Consider the following 22,401-nt stretch of genomic DNA (forward strand, 5'->3'; position numbering starts at 1 on the left):
TTTGATTAATTTATTATTTTAAATGCTATTGATGGCAATATTAGTTCTTTCACTACATAAATAGTCTTACACTCTGGGTACACTAGAGCCTGAGGACATAGAGCCCTACCTAAGATTGAGCCTGGCCTGATGCTGGGACAGGCATGGAGTCTAGCATTTTAAGTTTTGCCCAGGTACCTGGAGGCTGTGGATGCCATCCTAGAGGCTAGCTTGTGAAATATAGCTTAGGTCCCTGAACAATAGAGATCAGCATGGAATAGCCCTGGAGCTCAGATCATGGTGGCTGATCAGTACCTAGGTCTACCAGGATTAGGCCTGGACCCTAGTTCTATTGGAGCTGGCACACTTCTGTGATGTCTGGAGCACCATAGGGATCAGCCTGGAATGTGGGTCTGTCCTAAAAAGGCCTAGAGCCTTCATCCATGGCTGTCAGCCTGGTACCTGAAGCCAGGGGTACTGACCTGGCACTGTAGTATGTCTGAAGCCTGTGTGCTGTGTGATCAGGCAAACTCCCCATGTGTAAGACCAACTGATGATCATATCTAACTCTACCTTCACCTCCAGTTGTTCTTTATAGAAAGTAGTGTATTTACAGGGTCTGAGAGTTATCATATGCAAATCTTTAAGGGCCATTGTTCATGCTATCACTACTCCCAACCACATTGTATCTGGCAAAATATTACACACAACGTAACTATCACCACCAGAACTTTTTTCGGCCAAATTGCTTCATGAAACTGTCTCCACTAAGACAATGACTATATGGATTCTAATTCCATAGGGTGCTTTTCCTAACTAACAGAGCATTCCAAAAGAGACATTTGGAGTGCTACCATAGTCCTAATTATTACAAATTACAGTGAACAGTTTATCTAATCAGATTTAAAAAAATAAAAAACAAACCAGGCTCTCAGTAATATTAGAGAAAGGAATAATAAAGAGGTAGAATTTTACCCTATCTTTCTTGTGTTTGATAGATTTTTCTGATTCAATAAATATGACAATCTATACTTTGTTATGAATACAAAAAAGTCTCTTTTTCTCTCTCCCTCTCCTCCTCCTTCAGGTTTATGAACTTCAGTGTCCATGAAACAGTAGAAATATGCTCACAAGCTTATTTGTTTATTTATTTTACTTGAACAGATAGGACAATAGTAACCTCAAAGTGGAAGACATTATTTCTAAAACACTAGATTTAGAAAGATTCATAAAACCCATTTTAAGCTTAAGCATATTTACTTATGAGTTAATTTTAGATTAGTGCTTCTCACATACACACACATATACATATATGAATCACATAATATTGTTCACACTTTGTTAGCAACAATTAGTTATGGAAGGAAATTTCATTTTGACATGTCCATTATGGGTATAATGTATTTTGATCAGGCTCACCCCTTGTCATTCTCCCTTAACCCTTTCTCCCCTTCCCAAAGTATTCTCACCAAGTATCATTGTTCCATTCTCACACATGCATATAAAGGATGTTGACTATATTCACCTAAGAATTCATTTTAATAAATATGCAGGTTCAATATATTTAGCCAGGGTCTGAAGTTCAAAGAACACTACTTGCCAGTAGTTGTTTTATACAACCCCTGTTATAAGACACATTTATTGCTAGACAATTAGGTTAGAAAAGTTTTTCTTAATAACAAGGAACTCTTTAGAGTACTTAGAATGGAGTTTGTGCTATCTATCTATCTATCTTTCTATCTGTCTATCTATGCTATGTCATATAGCTATGCTATATGATAAAAATAAAAATGGATGGGGTAAGAAAATCATGGTCCAGATAGAAAGGATAAGGGTCAGGTCAAAGGGAATATAATATGACCAAGTCCTTACACAATCTCATAAATGGAGGCTGGGCAAATCATAACTTTTGGATCCAACAAATGTCCCCCATGCTTTTCTGTACATGAATAAATATCTATTCAACAGTGTCAGTCACCTATTCCTTCTTATTATTGCCCCTGTGTTTGCTTCCATCAAAAAAAAGCTGCTTCCTCAATTTCATCCTTTTCCAGATATGAGCAAATCCTTTAAGACATAATGTCTCTGCTGTTTTTTTAGGAGCTATTTTCTTCTAAGGAAGTATATCTCATCTTCTTTGATGCACTCATACCATTTAATTTAAAAATAACAAGGCTGCTTCATTGTTACTACGGGCAAATTTCTCTGTTTCTGTCTTTGGGTTACATCCCAACTACTCCAAGGACAAATGTTTTAAGATTACTAGTGAAGGATCAAAATTTTCTGACAAGGCAGAGAAAAAATTGAAGGTAGATAAACCATTCCAGCTATTTTGTTTTATACTAAAGGAAAAGTGTGTATGTGTGTGTGTGTATATATATCATATGATATCTGTGTGTGTCTGTGTGTGTACTGAGGTCAGCAGAAGCAGACCTCTCTCAGGATATAAAATATCTGTAACCTTAGAATACATTCACAAAGGAGAAGCTTGGTTTCAAACTTGAAATATAGGAAAAGAAACCCATCTCATTAGCTATCAATTTCTCAGTAAAAATGTTGCAGTTTTTACTTATGGAAAACTACAGTTTTCTTCTCGTGGACCGGGAGAAAGAACATATTTTTCTTTTGTTTTGGTTTGTTTTTAACTGTGTCAAATGTTCCTCGAATCCCCTATCTCTTTCTCTTGACCCCTCCTTTGACCCATTCCCCGGTGTCTGCCTCCCTGGAGTAATTTCTGAGATGGCGATTGGGCGGCTGCAGAAATGGGGATTTAGTTCTCTGGCCCTCGGCTAGGCTGGAACTAGTGGGTGGGACTCAAAGCAGCCAGTATTCCACGAGCAGACTTGCAAGAGGCTTTACACACTTTCCAGGGCTACACCCCCAAGCAGGAGGCAGCCGGCAGCCAGGGGAGCAGCCCCAAACCAAGGACACCTGCTGCGGGGGACGCTGCCTGCAGCCCAGTGACCCGGGCCTGGCGTGACCTCGCTATGGTGGGTTTGGCCACTACTTTCCTTTTCGATGCAGAGAAGGGGAAAACAGGTCTAAGGCGGCTGGGAAAGGAACCACAAGGAATCCTCTAGGGTCATCTTAAGGAGCAATGCCCAAAGACTCAGAAACCTAGGCCAGGACTGATTTTCTTGGGCATTGGGAGCAATGGGCTCTCCCTGGTACGCCGCGTCCTGCCCAGCCTGTTGAACTGGCTGGCCAAAGTGAGCAAGGGGCTGCGGGTGCCCAGGTGCATTCGCGCGGGGACCCACAGGTACCACCGCAGGGTCGTCCCAGCCTCCCACCTTGGCGCGCCGCTGACTCCCTCTTTCTGCCTTCACAGTGCGAATTCGCAAAGCGTGCCTTGGAGCTGCTGGCTATCTGGGAACGCATTCTGGAGGTCTGGGAAGCCATTGAGTAAGTAGGCGCGGGGCATTCCTGTCGATCGCGGTCCCCCCAGCGAGGAAGCCCCTCTCCCCGGCCTTTGGCTGGCCTCCTTCATCTTCCCATCCTGGGAAGAAGCTGTCCCAACGATTCCAGCCGCTCAGCACCGGGGAGAGCAGGGGCGCGGTTCCCACGCTGCAGAGAAGCTGGGGGCCCCCCCGAGGGCGGAGCAGGGACACAGAGGCTGCGCCCCGCGAGGCCGCGCCTTGAGAACGTGCGGGCGCAGGGCTGCAGGACTCCCACATTGGACATCAAGCTCCTGGAGTTCACCAGCTCAGCGCCACGGCTTCTCTTCTAGCTCCAGTGCACCCAGGGACCTTGGAGCCCGCCAGGCGGGTGGCCGCGCCTAGGGTTGACTTCGTCCTGTGTGCTGCCAGGGGTGGGTAAGCAATTCGCCCTGCCCCAGTGCAGAGCCCAGCCGTGGTCTCTGGATTGCCCGGAGAAGAGTAGCCTGAAAACTTCCAGCCTGCTGGTGGGGTGTCTGCAAAGTGGGGGAGCGCGCACGTCACTTTACTAGCCTGGTTTCTGTGTTGATTTTGACTGCTGGCATTATGGATGATGGGGAGCAGGGCTTCCTCACCTTCCCCACACCTCTTTGTGTGCATGCACAGCCTGCGCCCTGTCCGAGGAGCTATCTCTAGATGGCATTTGTGTGAAGGACAGCCTGGCAGTGTGGTCATGTGACTCCAGGCTGTGGCTTCCCTGAGCCTTTCCTTTGCTCCTTGGTTTTCTCATGGTCGCTCCTTCATTTTGCTTTTGATAAACAGTTTACATCTCCTGAAGGAAGACAGAAGTGAAGCAGCCCTCTTATGTGACTACTTGTAGGCATCTTGGTTTCCAATGTCTTAAATCCCCGCAAAGTCTAAGGATAGATTTTTTTTCATTAGAATTTTATTTGTAATTTATTGATAGTGATTCCTTAGAATCGGTCTTTTAGTTGTGATTTCATTAAATGTCTCTATACGTCTAAACTGTTAACTTCCCTGTTACTTAACACACCAACACTGAAGTGCTTAATTATAAGAATTTTTGTAACTTGGTTCAGAAGGTAGAAGTAATCTGCTGCTTTTCCTAAAGAGGTTATGCATCGATTTTCTTCAGGAGTCATCAGTTCTACAACTCTTTTATGAAGGGTGGTAGAAATCAATGGTAGCCAACAATACAGAAAGGTCTAGCGTTCCAAAGCAAAGTTTACTTGTCAAGATATAGTGAGTGTGTTATCTGTGGAGTTAAAAATGACAGGTCTGTGGATCTGCTTCAGAGGTCTTGAACTCAAAGGTGGAATTGCTCCTGATTTAGAGTGACAGAAGAGCATCCCCAGATAGAGAAAAGAGAGCTGTGATCCAGTAGTAGTGTGCAGTTAAAAGTATGTAATCCACACTTTCTTCTCAAAACAACAGGCTCTCCGCATGAGGTTTGCTGTTTTAGACTAATAGGAAAATTTCTAAAATTATGTTACAATAATTAAACATTTTCTATAAAAGACTTATTTGTATGTTTTAAAGTGTGTCAGTTACCAAAGTAAGTTCTGTGGAACTAGTGGAAATTTGTAATGGATAGATGGATGGATATCTTCTTTTTTATATTACTGTAAGATCTTTTTAGAATATGACAAAATAAAAATAATTTTCCTGAAATATAAAGTACTTGTACTGGGCACAGTGTTTCTAGAGAACAGGATACAAAAGATCCCATGTTTGTATATATTCAGATATAAAATAACTTCATTAAGTTGGGTTTCTGTCTTTTGAGAACAGGAAAGATTGCAGTTATTTGATTTACATCTGGTAGCCTAAAAGTAAAGTGTAAAAAACTTCAAAATACTGTGTTGAAACTCCTTACCACGTCTTACCTAATCAACAACACAAACATATTATTATGAATAATATATCAATAAGCTATTTGGGAAACAAAATATAGATTTTTTCATATATATTTTCTGAGACTTTCAAAATCTTGTCTTTTAACTATTATTACTTTTATTGACCCAGTAGAATATGTGTATATTTGAATTTTGCCAAAAACCATACAAAGAATTAATCTATATTTTCATTTGCTAACAACGCATACAGAAGGAGTTTGTTTACAGGATAGTTTAAGTTAGTATAATAGGTATCCACCCAAACCCCAAATTACTCTTTTTTCCAAGTAGAAAAATAGGCAGTATTAGGAATGAATATCTGCCTGTGAGAAGAAATGGAAAGGTACAGTAACATTTAGATAAAACAAGCCCTGAAATGCTATTAGTGTGAAACCTTTTAAGAAATGTGATGGAGCTAATCTCTATGTCAGATTCACTTGGAAATTGTTTGGCTTTTCTTCTCTAGTGTAGGATATTTAACTTTTTATGGTTCTGTTTTTTTGTTTGGTTTTGTTTGTTTCCTCATGCCTGTACTAGGGATGAAACTCAGGGCCTCACACTTTTGCATGACTTTTTCACTCAAGGCTGGTGTTTAACCAATACTTCCAGGTTTTAGCTCATTTTATTGGTGGTAAGAATCTCAGGGACTTTCATCCAGGCTATCTTCAATCCTTGCTCAGATCTCAGCCTGCTGAGTAGCTAGGATTACAGGAGTGAGCCACCAATGTGTGGCTATGGCATTGTTTTCATGTCACTCAATTAGAAATATTTGTCCAAGTAAGTTTTACTCTTTCACACTTCAGAGAAACATTTGTATGGGGGGAAAGGGAGTATCCAGGGGCTTGAACACAGGACCTGGACATGGTCCCTGAGCTTGTTTTCCTCAAGGTTAGTGCTCTACCACTTGAGCCACATTTCTACTTCTGGTTTTTTTTTTTTATTGTTAGGAGTTTCATGGACTTCCTGCCCAAGCTGGCTTTGAACCTTGATCCTCACATCTCAACCTCCTAAGAAGCTAGGAATCCAAGCATGAGCTACCAGCACTCGGCTAGAAACGTTTAGTTTTTGTTTAACACTACTAATTACAATGCTGTCCCTTCCTGGTTCATCTTGCTAGTACTGAATAATTTGTTTTGAGTGTCTCCATGTTGACCTGATACAAAAAGAGCTTTTTGACAATTTTTAATCCTTTTCTTGAGCCAATTTTTTTGCCCATAAAGGAGTTAATTGATTACTGAGGGTGGAGTAATTTTTTGGCCATATTAAATCATACTTTTTTTCATGGGCAGTTTTGAAATACCTTGTCTGGTGTGTTTTGATTTCCTCTCCACTGGGTTCAGGCCCAGGAGATTTCATCTTCCTGTAGCCTGAGGGTCAGTAGGAAGAGGCTTAAAGTATATGAGAAAATTTAATTTAGAACTGATTGCAGGGGTCTCTGGCCAGCTTCTCTATAAGCCCACAGAGTACTACCTTTTAAAACTGAAAAGGCTCTGGGGCGTGGTCTGCCTTTCCACAGAAGTGAGACTCGTTGCTTATAGTTTCTGGCCTCTTTTACCTGGCATGCATTCTTACCTCTAATTAAATATGCATGTCAACATACTCTCCTATTTTAATAAAAGTAAAGCCAAGTCTAACTCATATACCAACTCCAGGGTCTCACCATGCATGAGAAGAATGATCAGGAAGTTGAGGCCAAACAATGGCCTTAGAAATTAACTCTCCAGGAAAAGGAAGGGGGACTCACTTCCCAATCCCGAATACTTCCTCTACGTTCATCCTATCTTCCTAGCCTCTTGCATGATGCCACATTACATTAGCAGTGCCTACTTAAAAGTTCGCTTTTCCTGCTAATTTTAGATCTCTGTTTCTCTCTCTGTGTCTCTCCCTGTGTATCACCCCACTCCCCCACCCCAGCTCTCATTTTCCACCCTGGGACTCACCTTGATGGGAATGGAATGACACAGTAGGTGTCTAAGCTAATTATTGTTGTCCTTTTTTATCACGGCCTTAAAGACTTTTGTGCCTTGATGCTGTAAGTTATCTCTATGACGTAAAGGACAGCACTTGTTTGGCAAGTGCCTTGCATGGAATATTTTGGTGTTGGCACTCCAGTGCTATTCTCTGACAGAGTTTGAAGCCTGTTCAGCCCTGCTTGGAAACTGGTGTTTCAGTCACTGATTATTTACAACCACTATTTTTTGTTCCTCTCTTTCCATTTCCAGTGCATACTGACCTATCAAATGTTCCTCCTTTCTTGACAATCTAAAATTACAGTTTTCTTTCTGCCCTTTGACAGGCCATGGATGTTCAGTATTGGAATGCTATGAGTTTTCAGGATTTCATTCAGCATGAGCAAACCAATGTAAGGTTTGACTTCCAAATATTTGACTCTATGTCCTCTCTTCAGATACTCTTCAACCCCTGGGCCTTTTCAGCAGTTTGGAGCTCCAGTGAAACTATCCAAAACTCTGATACTCTTCCTTGACAACAGTTCTTCCAATATATCACTAACTCACTGCCATTAGCACCCTCTTCTCTCTTTATTTGACTACCCTCATTTTCTAACATTCCTCTCTTTATCACACTCATTTTGGGCAGTAATTTCAAGTCCATCTAACCCCAGGTTTCTTTTTCGGCACATCAGACCCATTCTTCCCAACCTTAGCTGCAGCTGGATAAAATGATACAACTTTGTCCTTTCCTCGGTGACAAATACGTCACCTCCAACTACAGTTTAAGGGCTAATTCATAGGGCTATAAAGTTATTGCTTTTTTCCTTCTAGTCATTATGTATAAAATTCTGCATAGTAAATATTCTGGACATTTATTAGTTAATTAGTCTGTTCATAATCTTAGTACATGATCTGTGTATCCTAATTCAAATTAGGAATATTCAGGTCAATTTCTCTTTCTGGAATGCTTGTAAAAAATTCTTTCACATGTAATAATTCCTGTAGACTTTAATAATAATATGCAGTTACTTCACCCATTTTGTTTCTGTGTGTGTGTGTGTGTGTGTGTGTGTGTGTGTGCACATACACACGTGTATGTTCCAGTCCTGATGCTTGAACTCGGGGCCTGGTCTGTCCCAGATCTGATTTTATTCAAGGCTACCACTCTACAACTTGAACCACAGCTCCACTTCTGGCTGTTTTGATAGTTTACTGAAGATAAAAGTCTCACTTTTTTGCCTGGGTTGGCTTCGAACTGCAATATTCAGATCTCAGCTTCCTAAGTAGCTAGGATTACAAGTATGAGCCACTGGTGCCTGGCAGTTCAGCCTATTTTCATTTGATATAGTTTAGTGGATCATACCATCAAACATTTTCTCCTTTGGATGGACTCCAGTTTTTCATTAAATGTGGTCCCTATGAGTAAACATAGAACACCGTGCTAGGGCCACTGAGTTAGTGGGATTATCTCACTTGATAGTGGTGTAATGTGAATCATCCCAAAAGCCACATTTTAAAATATAGAATATTGGAGTCATTATTATACAGTTGGCAGGCTGCAGGTAGCCAGTTGTTACAAAGGCCTGCAGGCCCCAAATACATATAACACGCTAGGAAACACAATACCAACAATACCAGTACTCCAATTCAGCGCCATGTTGACTGGAGACGAGCCAGGAGACAGTACACAAGAGACAATCACAGAGACAGACGTGCATGGTATCATGGCGACTGAGTGGGTTAGGGCCCAAATAGGTCGGCACTGAGGGCAGATCCACAGGAAATTCCCAGTGCCAGGCACTGGACTGACAGATTCAGTAGCCTATCAGTGCTCACTCCTGCCTCCAGTAATCGGGCAAGAGGATTCCTTCTCCCAATATGAAGACAAAATGCCAGACTCTACGAACCAACCACGTGGCCAATATGATGCCGACCAAATCTGATCTCCTGACTTCATTTGTATATAGAAAATTAAACTTAAAAAATAATCTCCATTCTTCCCATTTCCTTCCTTCTTTCCATATTTTTTCTGTTTTTCAGTCATATTATGTGGCTTATCTATCTTTATCTATCTATCTATCTATCTATCTATCTATCTATCTATCTATCTATCTATCTATCTATCTATCTATCTATCTATCTATCTATCTATCTATCTGTATTGATGCTTGAACTCAGTACAGAAGAAGGCTTTGAACCTTTGAGTTCTAGCTCAGCTTTTTTGCTCAAGACTGGCACTCTGCCACTTGAGCCACACCTCTACTTCAGGCTTTTTGCTTGTTAATTGGAGTCTAAGTTTGGCAAACTTTTTGTACAGACTGGCTTTAGAGTGGTATTCTCAGACTTCAGCCTCCTGAGTAGCTGGGATTACATGTATGAGACATTTATTTTTCAAATAAGCTGCCCAGCCCAGCTTGTTTGGCTGTTTACAGCCTTAGAAAATCAATTTTACTTTTTTTTTGGGGGGGGGGTCTGGTTGTGGGGCCTGAACTCTGTGCTTGGGCGCTGTCCCTCAGCTCTTCAGCTCAAGGCTAGCACTCTACCACTTGAGCCACAGCACCACTTCTGGCTTTTTTTTTGCTTATATGGTGCTGAGGAATCGAACCCAGGGCCTCATGCATTCAAGGCAAGCACTCTAGCACTGAGCCACCTTCCCAGCCCCTCAATTTTACTTTTTGAGACAGTGCCATGCTGTAGTCCAGGCTGCTCTGAAACTCACTATCCTCTGCCTTAAATTTCCAGGTACTGCCCTGAAAGGTATGTGTCACCATTATCAGCTGCATTTGGAACTTTAAAGTATACTTCAATGTAATTACATTTAACCTTTATTTTCAGTTCATTTATTATTCTGGAAAGTTGTAGGTCTGGGTGATTTTGGTTTTATAAAACAGATTACCATTTCCTGAAGATAAGAGGCAATAAGAGTTTTTCAGTTTCTAAAGAAGGCTTCAAAGACACTGAACTGGAAGACATTTGTCAGGATCTTTCTTGCTTTTATCTAGTGCATGACTTAGTACTCTTTTGAAGGCTGTTTTACAGGGTACATAGTCAAGTAACTCCTTTTTTTCCTTTGTGTAGCTCAAAAGTGTATGGTGTTAGACCTGGTCAAATACCTTGTTGCAGTGTATTTTCACTTTGAAGAACAGACATGAAGCAAGTGACCTTATTAAAAATAAAAGGAAATCACACTAGATTCCTTTACATTGATATTTGATATTTCATACAATCCTGTAACCTCTCACTGGATTAAGATAATATTACTTCTCATTTTAAATGCTGATATTACATTTTAAAGAATCTCCCTACAGTAGGCCTAAAGTTCATGTCAAGCTCCCAGGGCTAAGTGCTAAAGTTAGTGCATATACATTTTTTACTTTGAAAATTGGGTTACCTGGCTAGGTTCTTCATATTCTGTTAATCCTCTGCGTCTTAATAATTGTCATTTTTTTCCTTTGGTGATACTTGATTGTGAACTCAGGAACTTATATTTGCCTTACTGGTGTTCTACCATTGGAGCTACCTACAGCCTGGGTTTTTGTTGATTAATTAGAGAAAGACTTTGGAGGAATTTTCTGCCCAGGCTGACTTCTAGCCTTTATCCTCGAGATCTTAGTCTCCTGGGAACACATGATTACAAGTATGAACCACCAAACCTCACCAATCACATTAATTTTTAAGGATTATTTTAACAAGCATTTTTCTCCACAAATACTTTTGGTACTTTGTAGTATTATTTCTTCCTATTAATGTATTGGCACTCATCTAGAATATTTTATATCATTTCATATTCAGGGTTTTATATTTGTCACTTTCAATTTTGCCCTGTTTTTAAATCAATGAGAACATTACTTTTCTAAAGAACAGCTACGAAACATAGGAGAGCATAGTTAAGCCTGTCCAGTCATGACCCACTGTTTTAATTTCTACATCACAACTCTGCCTGGGAGGCAGAACACTTCCTATAATATCTAATAAAAATGCCATTGTTACGACTTTATTTGGCACTCACTGCAGAGATTGAAAAGGCCTTTTGTACTTTTTTTTTTGCAATTTTGAAGAACTTTAGCTTATTTCCTGTTTAGTAATTTACCATCTTATTTTTAGCACATCAGTCTCTCTCTGCACTTTTCTCAATACAGTTTATTGTAGATTATACTTGTCACTGGAGAGATACAAGCTAAATTAGTTCCTGACTTGAAGAATTTTGAGTCTGTTTAGGGCAGATAACAAAGTAAGAACAGTCTCAGGGTTATGTATGTCATCATGGAAGCGCTGTGGAAAGTTTTCATGAGCTGTTTCTAAAGGTCTAAGGAGAAGGGATGCAGTTGTGCAGGATAGAGAAATTGAGGAAAGCGATCCAGACATGATCCAGGACTCAGCTGAGATTTTAAAACAAGTCTATGATGTTGATTCCCTGGGATTAAAATGTAGATTGTGGTGGGGAGAGGGTACTAGGCAGAAGGTGCTGAGCACTACAGGGAGAGGGTTAGTAAATTGTTTGTACTTATGTGGGTGATTAAGGTGTTGGGACAGGAAGGAAAATGTTATGCCTTTGTAAACTATAGCTCTAGCATACTATATTTATTTTCTTGTCTCATATCTTTCTTGATTTTTTTTCTGGTGCTTCTGGAGCTTGAACTTGAGATCTCATGCTGGCTAAGCAGCTGCTCTCTCATTTTAATCATGCTGCTAGCTCTTTTTGATTTAGTTACTTATCAAATAGGGCCTTGCTTCTTACCCAGAGCAAACTTCTCATTTTGTTTTTGTTTTTTAACATGGACTGTTCTGAAACTTCTGTCTTAGACTTATCCCAAGCCTGGATCTTCCTATCACTACCTCCTAGATGTGATTTCTCTCTTCTCCTCTCTCTCTCTCTCTCTCTCTCTCTCTCTCTCTCTCTCTCTTTCTTTCGCTCTCTCTCTCTCTCCCTTTCTCTCTCTACCTTATTTTTTTAAGAGATAAGAATTGGTTGAGGGCAAAGCTGTGCAGCTAATTCTTTTACTAGAGAAGTTTAGTTATAGTCAAAACACACCCAGCACTGGTGGCTAACCTCTAATCCTAGCTATAGAGGAGTCTGAAAATTGAAGCCAGCCCAAGCAGAAAAGTCTGTGAGACGTTTATTTTCAATTAACTTGCTAAAAGCTGGACTGAAAATATGGTCTAAATGGTAAAGCTCCAGCAGTGAGCAAAAAGCCAAATGAGAGAGCAATGCTCTAAATTCAAACTCCAGGATAAGCATACACAAGGTATAAACACACACACACACACAAACACACACACACATAAACACACACATATAGATGCATGGTTAGTTGCTTATTCTCCACTGGTGATCATCTTTCAGCTTCAAGTATGTGCTACATAGTTGAATGAAATGCTTTTTATATCTATGGTTTTGCTTTCTGTAGTTTCAGTTACCTATAGCAAACAGTTACAGTGGGAAATTTCAACAATAAACAATTTTCAAGTACTAAATAGCTTTTGTGGTAATGTATTGTTGCCATTGTTAAAAATTCATTGTTAAGCATTCCTTGTTAAAATTATTGTTAATCTCTGTGCTTACCTTATAAATTAGGCTTTACCATGATAAACATTAGCAAAGAACCATGTGGTATCCATTGGATTTAGAACTGTGTGCATTTTGACAGATCTGGTAAATATGTCAGATGTATATTCATAGATAAAGGGGCTATGGACTATCCAATTAATTTGACAAGACATGGAACAAAGAATTTCAAACTTCCATTAGTGTAACACAAACTTTTAGATGGCGTGTTTGTGAGCATTAGCTTTGTCCAGATAGGACTTTGCATGAATTGTTGGAAGGTTATGAATGCAACAAAGGCCGAGGTTGGATGAACATAATCACATTGCAAATATTCAAAATGACAAAAATTAATAAAAGATTTTGTTCTGTCATTGTGGGCATTGACACTCTTGTAAATATGACCAGGACAAGGCTGCCTTTCTACCATACTCCCAGTGTAAAACTTTATTTGTTAAATATATTAAAATATTTGTAGACATTAGTTATCAGGAACATTCCTTCCCACCCCCTACACATCTGCCTTGACCAAAAAATATTACTTACTTTGCCTCAGAATGGATTTCTGCTTCTTTTCCATGGTAACTGGCTATGAGTAGCTCTTAGGCTCTCTCTGTGTCCTCAGATTCCAAAAACCTCAAGCTGTGATTCTTTTTGATAAGAGTTTGGAGAGCAAATTGTATTTTTCCTCTTTTATTGGAATATTTAAATCCAAGAAAGAGTTTTTGTTGTGGTATGTACATGTATGTATAGTGCAATTTGATCAGATTCATTACCTCTATTGCTTTCTTATTGCCATTCATTTTTTCTTCTAGTCCTGGGCTTGAACTCTGGGCCTGAGCACTGTCCCTGCACTTTTTTGCTCAAGGCTAGAACTCTACCACTTGAGCCATAGCTCCACTTCTGGCTTTTTGTTATTAATTGGAGATAAGAATCTCAGGGATTTTCCTTCCTGGGTTGGCTTTGAACCTCAATCATCAGAACTCTGCCTTCTGTGTAGCTAGAATTACAAACATGAGCAACTAGTGCCAGACCTATACTCCCTCTTATAAAAACAATTGGTACAGGTTTCGTTATTGTGAAGTGCACTAATTCTATCCATCCCTCCTTCACCATCTCCTTGGACTCTCACCTCCAGCTGCTTTCCACCCCAAATAGTCCCAATTTACACCCTTGTCATTCATGTTTTTAAGGCCTAGATTCCATGTATGAGAATAAAACAGTCAATACTCATTTTTCTCAATATAACATGACTCAACATGGTCTCCAACATTATCCATTTTCCTGCAAATGACATAATTGCATTAATGGGCAAATAATCATCCATTGTGTTTATGTATATTGTTTTATATATAGTCATATATATATATCTTTGAACTAATCTAGCTCTCTATTTGTGATATGTATATATGATCTATATACCTACACTTTATATGTATACAGAGTATATATGTATATACTATAGCTATATATAGTATATACTATATCTATATAATTTGAATATTGTGTGTGAACCATGAGCTCAAATCGTCTTCACAGAACCTTTCATTCCTCTGCAGTTTGTGTTGTGATTTCATCTTGCCTTAATCTGGTTTCTACCTGCAGCACACTTGCTGCTTTGGCCAGGGGCAAGCAGGGAATACACAAGGGAACCATCCATATATCTTCCATCAAAGTTTCTGGTTGTGATCCTTCCTAAGAATCTCAGCTTTGTGGGTTGGCAATTTTCTTTATTGTGTGGAGGAGGCGGAGATGAGAGGTCTCTTGGAATACATATTTTAACTGCATGTTGTCTGGTATCAGAAGGCACTTTTCTTGTATTCCCTCCTGCCTTCAATCGAGAATATGCTACTTAGAAACATATTTTTGAACTAATTCAGCAGTGATACTTTCCTGCCTGAGCTGACTTCAAACTGAGATCTTCAGATCTCAGATCCTCAGTCACTAGGATTATAGGCATGAACCCCCAGTGCACAGCTGCTAATTTTTTTATTAGCATATATTTACCCTAGAGGTTTCATTGTGGCATTTATATAGTATATCCTGATCAGCCTCATCCCTTCTATCAATGCAAAATCCCATTCCCCTTCTTAAAACAATTTCAGCAGAATTTGTTGTTTTATTTTGATATGTGCTTTACATCATATTTCTCCTCATTCACCCTCTTCCTAGCTCTCTACCTCTTCAATCTCCTATTGTTCAACAGCTTTCACTGAGGTTTCTATTGTTGTCATTATCTATAGTTGGAAGTATTTCAAAATTACTCACCTTCAACCTCTCCTTTTCACTCTTCCCTTCCCTCAACCTCCTATATAATAGTCCCATGTTAAAGTAATGTTCTGTGATTAGAGATCAATTCATGTTTTTATAAATAACATAATTTTATTTTTAAATATTTTTAATTTTAAAATAATTTGTTAAATAATTTTATTTTTAAATAACAATTTTATTTTTAAATAATATAATATTCTATGGTATGTGCGTACCATATCTTCTTTATCCATTCATCTATCATTGACACTCCAACTGATTCCTCCATTTTGCTACTGCTAACAGCATTGCAACAAACACGGTGTGATGGTATCTTCTTTGTGTATTGATTTGCATTGCTCCAGATATATGTCCAGTAGTGAATGGTGGCCATCAAGAAAACAAACAACAAATACTGGTAAGGAAGCAGGAGAAAATGGGAACCCTCATGCTTTGTAGATGGGAATATAAACTACTGTAACCATTATGGACATCAGTATGGAGGTCCTCAGAAACTGAAACTAGACCTACTTTATGAATCACCATCTTTTTCTGCCTCTATGACCTCATCTTTTGTACATACTTGTATACTCTTAGCATGCCTTTTCTTGTTGTGTCTACATTGTTCTTATTCTACAAAACTAAAATTAAATGTAGCCTTTTTGTAGAAACTCATTTCTGATATGCCACATAGGCTTACATAAAGATTATTGATGCCTCCATCATACCCAGCTAAGTTTGTGTAGTTTTAGTTTCTCTATCACTAGCAGCTTCTTAGTAATTAATTAGAGATAAGAGTTCCATGGATTTTCCTGACTGGATTGGCGTTGGACCATGATCCTCAGTTCTTAGCCTTCTGAATAACTGGAATAATAGGTATGAGTCACTGGAACCTGGAAAGGGATAAATATCTTAATTAAGAAAAGTGAAAATAATTTAATATTACTGCAAAACAGCCTGATGCACTTACCTCTTGTATATACACTGAAGTTTAAGAAATATAAGAATTTGAAACTATTTATTTATTAGATAGTAATAAGATTAGAGAGTAAATAATTATATTGATAGCTAGGAGGATCCCAAGTTCTGAGGATAAATTATGTTAATCTCTAAATCTATTAATTTGGAAACCTTTACACAAGCACACATTCCATTAGCATGACTTGATCATCACATGCAGTCTCTGGGATAGCTCACCATATTCAGGACAAATTAGATCGAGAAATACTCACAGCATCAGGATGTTGCTATGGAGACCTTTTGGAATGTGCAGATTACACCTGCTACTTTTGATCATCTATGTCATGGACAAGGTAATCACCAAAGAGATATCATCATATCCAGCTAGTGATTATGAACACTTATTAAACTATGTTCTAAACCCTGATTGGAATGCATTATCTTCATCAGATCCTTAGAGCACTATTCCTTTCCCATGGCTGGTTTTCACATGAGGAAATAGTGTTCAGAGTAGGGCACACTGGAATAGCAGTGCATTTAGTTATCTACTGATGTATAGGATCATCCATTTCAATACTCTTCTGCCTACATCCAAGTTAATACCATATAACAAACTCTATAGTATATGACTTACAGTTAGGTTTCAAGGATCTGTGAACTTCTAGATAAATGCATCAATCAAGATCAAATTTAAACATTTAAAAGTACGTGAACGAAGTCCAGCCAAATTAAAATAAACAAGTGATCTTTAATCTTCCCTCCTTGACCTAGGGCTCTTTATAATTAAAATGTTTAGGAAATTTGTAGTTTTTGGTTTGATCTTTATTTTTGTTGCTTTTGCTTTTGTTGCTTTTATATGTTTATATATTTAATTTTTTGTTGTTTTGGAGAAATACCTTGTTACACAGCTCCAGGTGGGCTCTAACTCATGATGCTCTTGCCTCAGTTTCCTAAATTCTAGGATTACAAGTGTGCAACACTCTACCTGGCTTATTTACTCTTGCAATATAGATAGATAGATAGAGATACAGCTATACTTTGTTGATTATAGTATGTTTTATTTTGTTTTGTTTTACTTTATACTTTAAGTGCTTTTGATAAATACTTAGTAAAAAAATCATATCATTTTCCATCTCTTCATTATGTCTTTCTTTCCTCCCCTAACTGGCTGGGAAGGGGAAAATTTGTTGTTTTCATTGTAGTTTTGATCTTTGAGTTCCAGTAATTTAATCATGACCTGTCTAGGTGTGATTTTCTCTGTACTTATTAGGCTAAAGGTTTGCTTCATTTCTTGGGTTTGCTAATTAAATACATATAAGAAAATCCTTACTCATTATCTGTTTAAATGGTTTTCATATTAGTGTTTGAACGTTATACCTCAAGTGTACTCAGTTTGCTAGCCCACTTGGTGCCTTACCACTTGAGCTACACCTCCAGTCCTGCTCTTTTCTCCTTATTTTATAGGTGAAGTTTATACAATTTTTCTGATTGGACTGGGTTTGAGCTGTGATTCTCTAGATCTTAGCCTAATGAGGAGCTAAGATTACATACGTGAACCATTGGTGCCAAGATCCTTTTTTCTGTTGCTATTGTTTTGTTTTTGGACTGATATTGATATCTGGGCCATCTTTCCTTAGTCTGTATCTACTCATTGCTTCTTCTCCTGCCTAAGGGCTCTCTCTTTCTCTGTGGGCCATATGTCAGTCTATATGCTGTGTATGATGGATATGTAAGGCTTCATGGGTACACGACTGAGTCATGTAAGTCATGTGAGACTCACTATGCTGTAATTTGACTTCCATAAAGTTGACCACTGCCTTCAAATTTTGAAGATAGAATAGGTTGCCTTTGTACCAGGACACAAAAGCTCACATTTGGGTATTTTCATGTGCACCACACAGCCTAGAAGCCGGATTCTGGGGCCTCTGACGAGACCTCTTGGCTCTCCCCACATAGAGGGATCTTTTGGCCTTGCTGTCCATCAGCAGCTATTGCTTTATACTTGATGCTTTGGAAAAGTCAGAGGTTGTTTCTGTCAATCGGTTTGTCTGGCTCTCAGCATTCAGCAAATCCTTGTCTTGGTATTGATATAGACTCCAGATGATCTCTTGGTATGCTCTGGGCATTCATAGTTTATTGGCCTTGAGAAAGGCAGCAAGGGAAGAGAAGTCATGAAGGTGGGTTTCTCAGGATGTTAATTGACTATGTAGCTACGTGCAGCCAATCAGCTTCTCATGACCCTGTCTTTAGGGAAAGTTGTCACCTACCACCACTTCATCTGGGATGAAGTCTCTTCTCCCTTAGGGATAACCAGTTTTCAATATGTAGGTCAGTTGACTTCTCTGAGCTTTTATGTTTTTTAAGTTAATAGTATGGTAGTGTAAGTCCACTTATAATAGACTGAATATGTACAAAGTTTACAGTTTAATAAGATCTCACTACATGCAGATTCCCATGACTCCACTACCTCAATTAAAATAAAAGATACTTCTGTCAATTCCTGAAAGATGTATTTTTGGGCTCTTCCCTGTCCACACCTTCCTTTTCCCTCATCCCCAGATAGCTACTGTTTTCTGTCACTGCAGATTTGTTTTTAGTTTCAGTACCAGGGCTTGAACTCAGATCAATATGCTCTTGGTTGGCATAATTGCTTACAACTGTCTCTTTCATATGTGTTATGCCTTCATCTTAGCATTTTGCTGATGATTTTGGACATATAATCTCAAAGACATTTTGCCTACGCTGGCTTCAAATGAAGACCCCTAGATCTCAGCCTCCTGAACGGCTGAGGATGACAGGTATGAGCCATCAGGTTTCATTCAGCATAATGGGATTGAAATTTATTTAGTCCTATGCATTTGCTGAGAAATGCTCCTGTGCAGTATGGATTCACAACATTCATTCCCATGAGAGAGACGTTTGAATTATTTTCAGTTTGGCTATTATAGTTAAGGCTGGTCTGAATGTTCACATATAGATTTGCATTTGAATATAGGTTTCATTTTTCTGGAATGAACTTGTGGAATGGTGTACTGTATTGTGTGATAGGGAATATCTGCATGCTCAGAAATTGCATCTGTTTCCTAAAGTAGTCCTGCCATTTCCCCACTCCCATTTCAGCCTCTACAGAGTTTGGTCCATTGTGTACCCTTAACTAAGATGAGAGGTTTAAGGCATGTGTTGGTCATTCTTTATTAATGTTATTTGATTTGACTCTTCAGTGTCTGCCATTTGATCTTAGTACCACTTTGTAATTCCCACTGAAGAGCTGGTGGAAAACTGACTGTGTTTGTATTGACTCTACAAACCAGTTTAAGGAAAGAGATTCTTTAGTAGTATTGAATTTAATATATCATACATGTTCATTTACTGGGCTTTTCCTTAATTGTGTTCACAATTATACTATTTGTTATAACAAATTTGCAAACTTTCTGTTGTGTCTATTCCTAAGTATTTCCTATTTGCTGACATGACCATATTTGGGCTTTAAAATTGTATAATACTTTATAACTATTCCCCAGTGTTTGCTGTTAGTACAGAAATTACTTGTTCTACTTTGTACTTTTATTCGCGTTGTTTTGTGGATCTCTTTGGAATTCCTGCATGAACATTACACATGTATGGAATAAACAGGTGATCTTTTTTCTTTTTGTGTTTTTTTTAAAAAACTTTTGTTGATGGCAGCTTAACTAATATTGTCTTTATCAGAAGTATTGAGAGCAAGCATCTCTATTTTGCTTATGTTAATAACAGGAAAATGTTCTGAGTTTTACCATTGTATATGAATTTAACTATAGTTTTTGTTAAGGGCTTGAACTGGGGTTAGAACTCAGAGCCTCTAGCATGCTCAGCTTGCATACTTACCATTTGAGCTACACCTCAAGCCTGCTCCTTGCTGATTAATTTGCAGATTGAGTCTCAGGGGCTTTTCTGCCCAGACTGTCTTTGAACATGATTCTGTGGATTTCAGCCTCCTGAGTCACTGAGATTATAGGTATGGGCCAAAAATGCCTGGTACTGTAGCATTTAGCTTTATATTCATGATTTCTGAAGAATGCTGTTAATCCTGTGATTGCATAGATTCTCTAGCTTGTTGTCATTATAATTAATGGAATGGGAATATATTTTTTCTATAACCAGAGGCTATATATACTGGATAACAATTATTTCTATATAGAAGGCTACCACTTTACCTAAATAGAGCCAAAGAATGAAGATTTCCTATTCTCAAAACCCCTGGTTTCAAATTTGGTGCCTCTTAATCCAATGAAGTCTACATAGGCTGTAGTAGGTCCTGGCATAATGGTATTATTGTTCTCTACCCCCTTATTTTCAACACTAACTCCACTATCATTATCTTCTGAATGTCACCCATTTCTTTCTAGTTGAAGACTCAAATTTATGTTTGGTTTTCCCCACTCTCTCCCAGCACATGATTCTTTTTAAACGTATTTCTTCCCTGTTCATTCCCATCATACTTTCCTAATTGCTGCTTCTATCTTAATCACAACATCCTTATTTAATTCTTAAACATGAATATTCTAGAGAGCACTAACTTTTTGGACATTCTTGTTTCTGCTTGTACCACTGAGACATTGACAATTAAATTCCTGACTTTATTGTTTTCCTTCATGGGGCACAAATTTATGTCTGATGTGTTCTTTAATTAAAGGCTATAATATTCAACTAAGTCTCTTCTAGATGCCTTTCTAATAGTTAAAAGTAGACAGACATGCACACAGACACACAAATCCACTATTTGGACCTACTGCCATCCTTGTGTTATACATCTCTCTAGTAATGCCATCATTATCACAACAGAAAATTCTCTAGAGTAATTGTTCTCCTCAGATCTAGTGAGCTGCCACCTCATGCCAATGTTAATTTTGTAATATCTCCTTTCCTGTCTCCTCCCCACCAAGTATAGCTTCCTTCATCCCTTGATTTCCCTTGGGACCACTCTCCTTCTTCAGCATGAACTTTTGCCAAAGTCTTTATGTTCAAACCCTAGTCTCCAGTGTAAGCTCAAATTCTGCACATTCCAGGGAAGCTTTCCTAACAATCTTTGGCTGTCACTGACTACAAGTGATGTTTCTTATTAACTTTGCTTGCTGTCTAACTCTGCTCACTCCCCATTTTTTTTATTAAAGCCATTTTGACTTTACATTGTAGCCATTTAAGAATATTCTCTCTATTTTCTTTTTCTCACTCTCTCTCAGATTAGATTCTAAAGAGGATTAAAGGGAAATTATTGCTTTGAGAAGCTCATTAAATTTGGAACAAAGTATAAGTGAACTATTTTGTTTTATTTTTTTCTAGTTCTAGCATTTGAACTCAGAACTTGGTTCTTATCTCTGAGCTTTTGTACTCAAGGCAAGGGTTCTACCACTTGAGTTACAGTTCACTTCTGGATTTGGGGTGTTTAATTAGAGATAAGAGTTTCATGGATTTTCATGCCTTAACTGGCTTTGAACTGTGATCCTGAAATCTCAGCCTCCTAAGTAGCTAGGTATGAGCTACTAGAGACAAGTAATTTATTTTATTTTACTTTATTTATTTTTATTAGCTCATGCAAATGAGTGGAGAGAGGAAGGGTGGACAAATGCAGTCATACTATTGAATGTATGTATGTAGAAATGGAACCAACTTGAGCATTGGTTGAGGTTGGGAGAGAGATGTAGAAGACAATGATGGGAGAGATGGCAGTGATTAAAATGTATTATATTCATAAACTGATATGTTGAATTACACAAAGTTGTTAGCATCTCATTTTAAAGCTTATTTCCAAGAAACAATGTACCAGCCAGACACCAGTGGCTCAGGACTATAATCCTAGCTATTCAAGAGGTTGAGATCTGAGGATCACCGTTTAAAGCTAGTCCAGGCTGGAAAGTCTGTGAGACTCTTATCTCCAATAAACCACTCAAAGAAAGTTGAAGTGACACTGTGGCTCAAGTGGCAGAGTGCTAGCTTTAAGCACAATGAGGCTGAGGGACAGTGCCCAAGTCCTTAGTTGAAGCCCCAGGACAGACCAACAAACAAAGAAACAAACAAACAATCAAAAAAGAAGCAATGTATTTTATAGAATCTGATCTATCTTGATTTTGTTTGTATTTTACCACTTTTCTTGCATGTGTTTTGTCCTCTCCATCACATAGAATTAGTAGTTTAACATTGACACTTATTGGCTTTGGTTGCATTCCTTGAATTACTAATGAGGCATGATACTGTGCTAAGTACTTCTCAACAAGCAATGTTCACTAGAAAGTACATGCAATTTATCATGCAGATGACATCACAGTGAAGCAGGAGAAAATGATGGGGAGTTAAATTATAGGAATATTTTAAATTTATTTTTCTCCTTCCTTCCTTCCTTCCTTCCTTCCTTCCTTCCTTCCTTCCTTCCTTCCTTCCTTCCTTCCTTC

General features: G+C 38.6%; 1 protein-coding gene across 1 annotated transcript in view; it reads left to right on the forward strand.

Moving 5' to 3' along the window:
- The first annotated feature begins 2,910 nt into the window (after window positions 1-2,910).
- Window positions 2,911-22,401, forward strand: part of Gucy1a3 (guanylate cyclase 1, soluble, alpha 3) — a 72,113-nt gene continuing 52,622 nt past the window's right edge. Inside the window, exons 1-2 of the mRNA XM_013029825.1 lie at window positions 2,911-2,969; window positions 3,308-3,381. The gene's annotated coding sequence lies outside the window, so the exon portion shown is untranslated. The remainder of the gene's footprint in view (window positions 2,970-3,307; window positions 3,382-22,401) is intronic.

Source organism: Dipodomys ordii, unplaced genomic scaffold, assembly GCF_000151885.1.
Source record: "Dipodomys ordii isolate 6190 unplaced genomic scaffold, Dord_2.0 Scaffold123, whole genome shotgun sequence".
Taxonomy (NCBI): Eukaryota; Metazoa; Chordata; class Mammalia; order Rodentia; family Heteromyidae; genus Dipodomys; species Dipodomys ordii.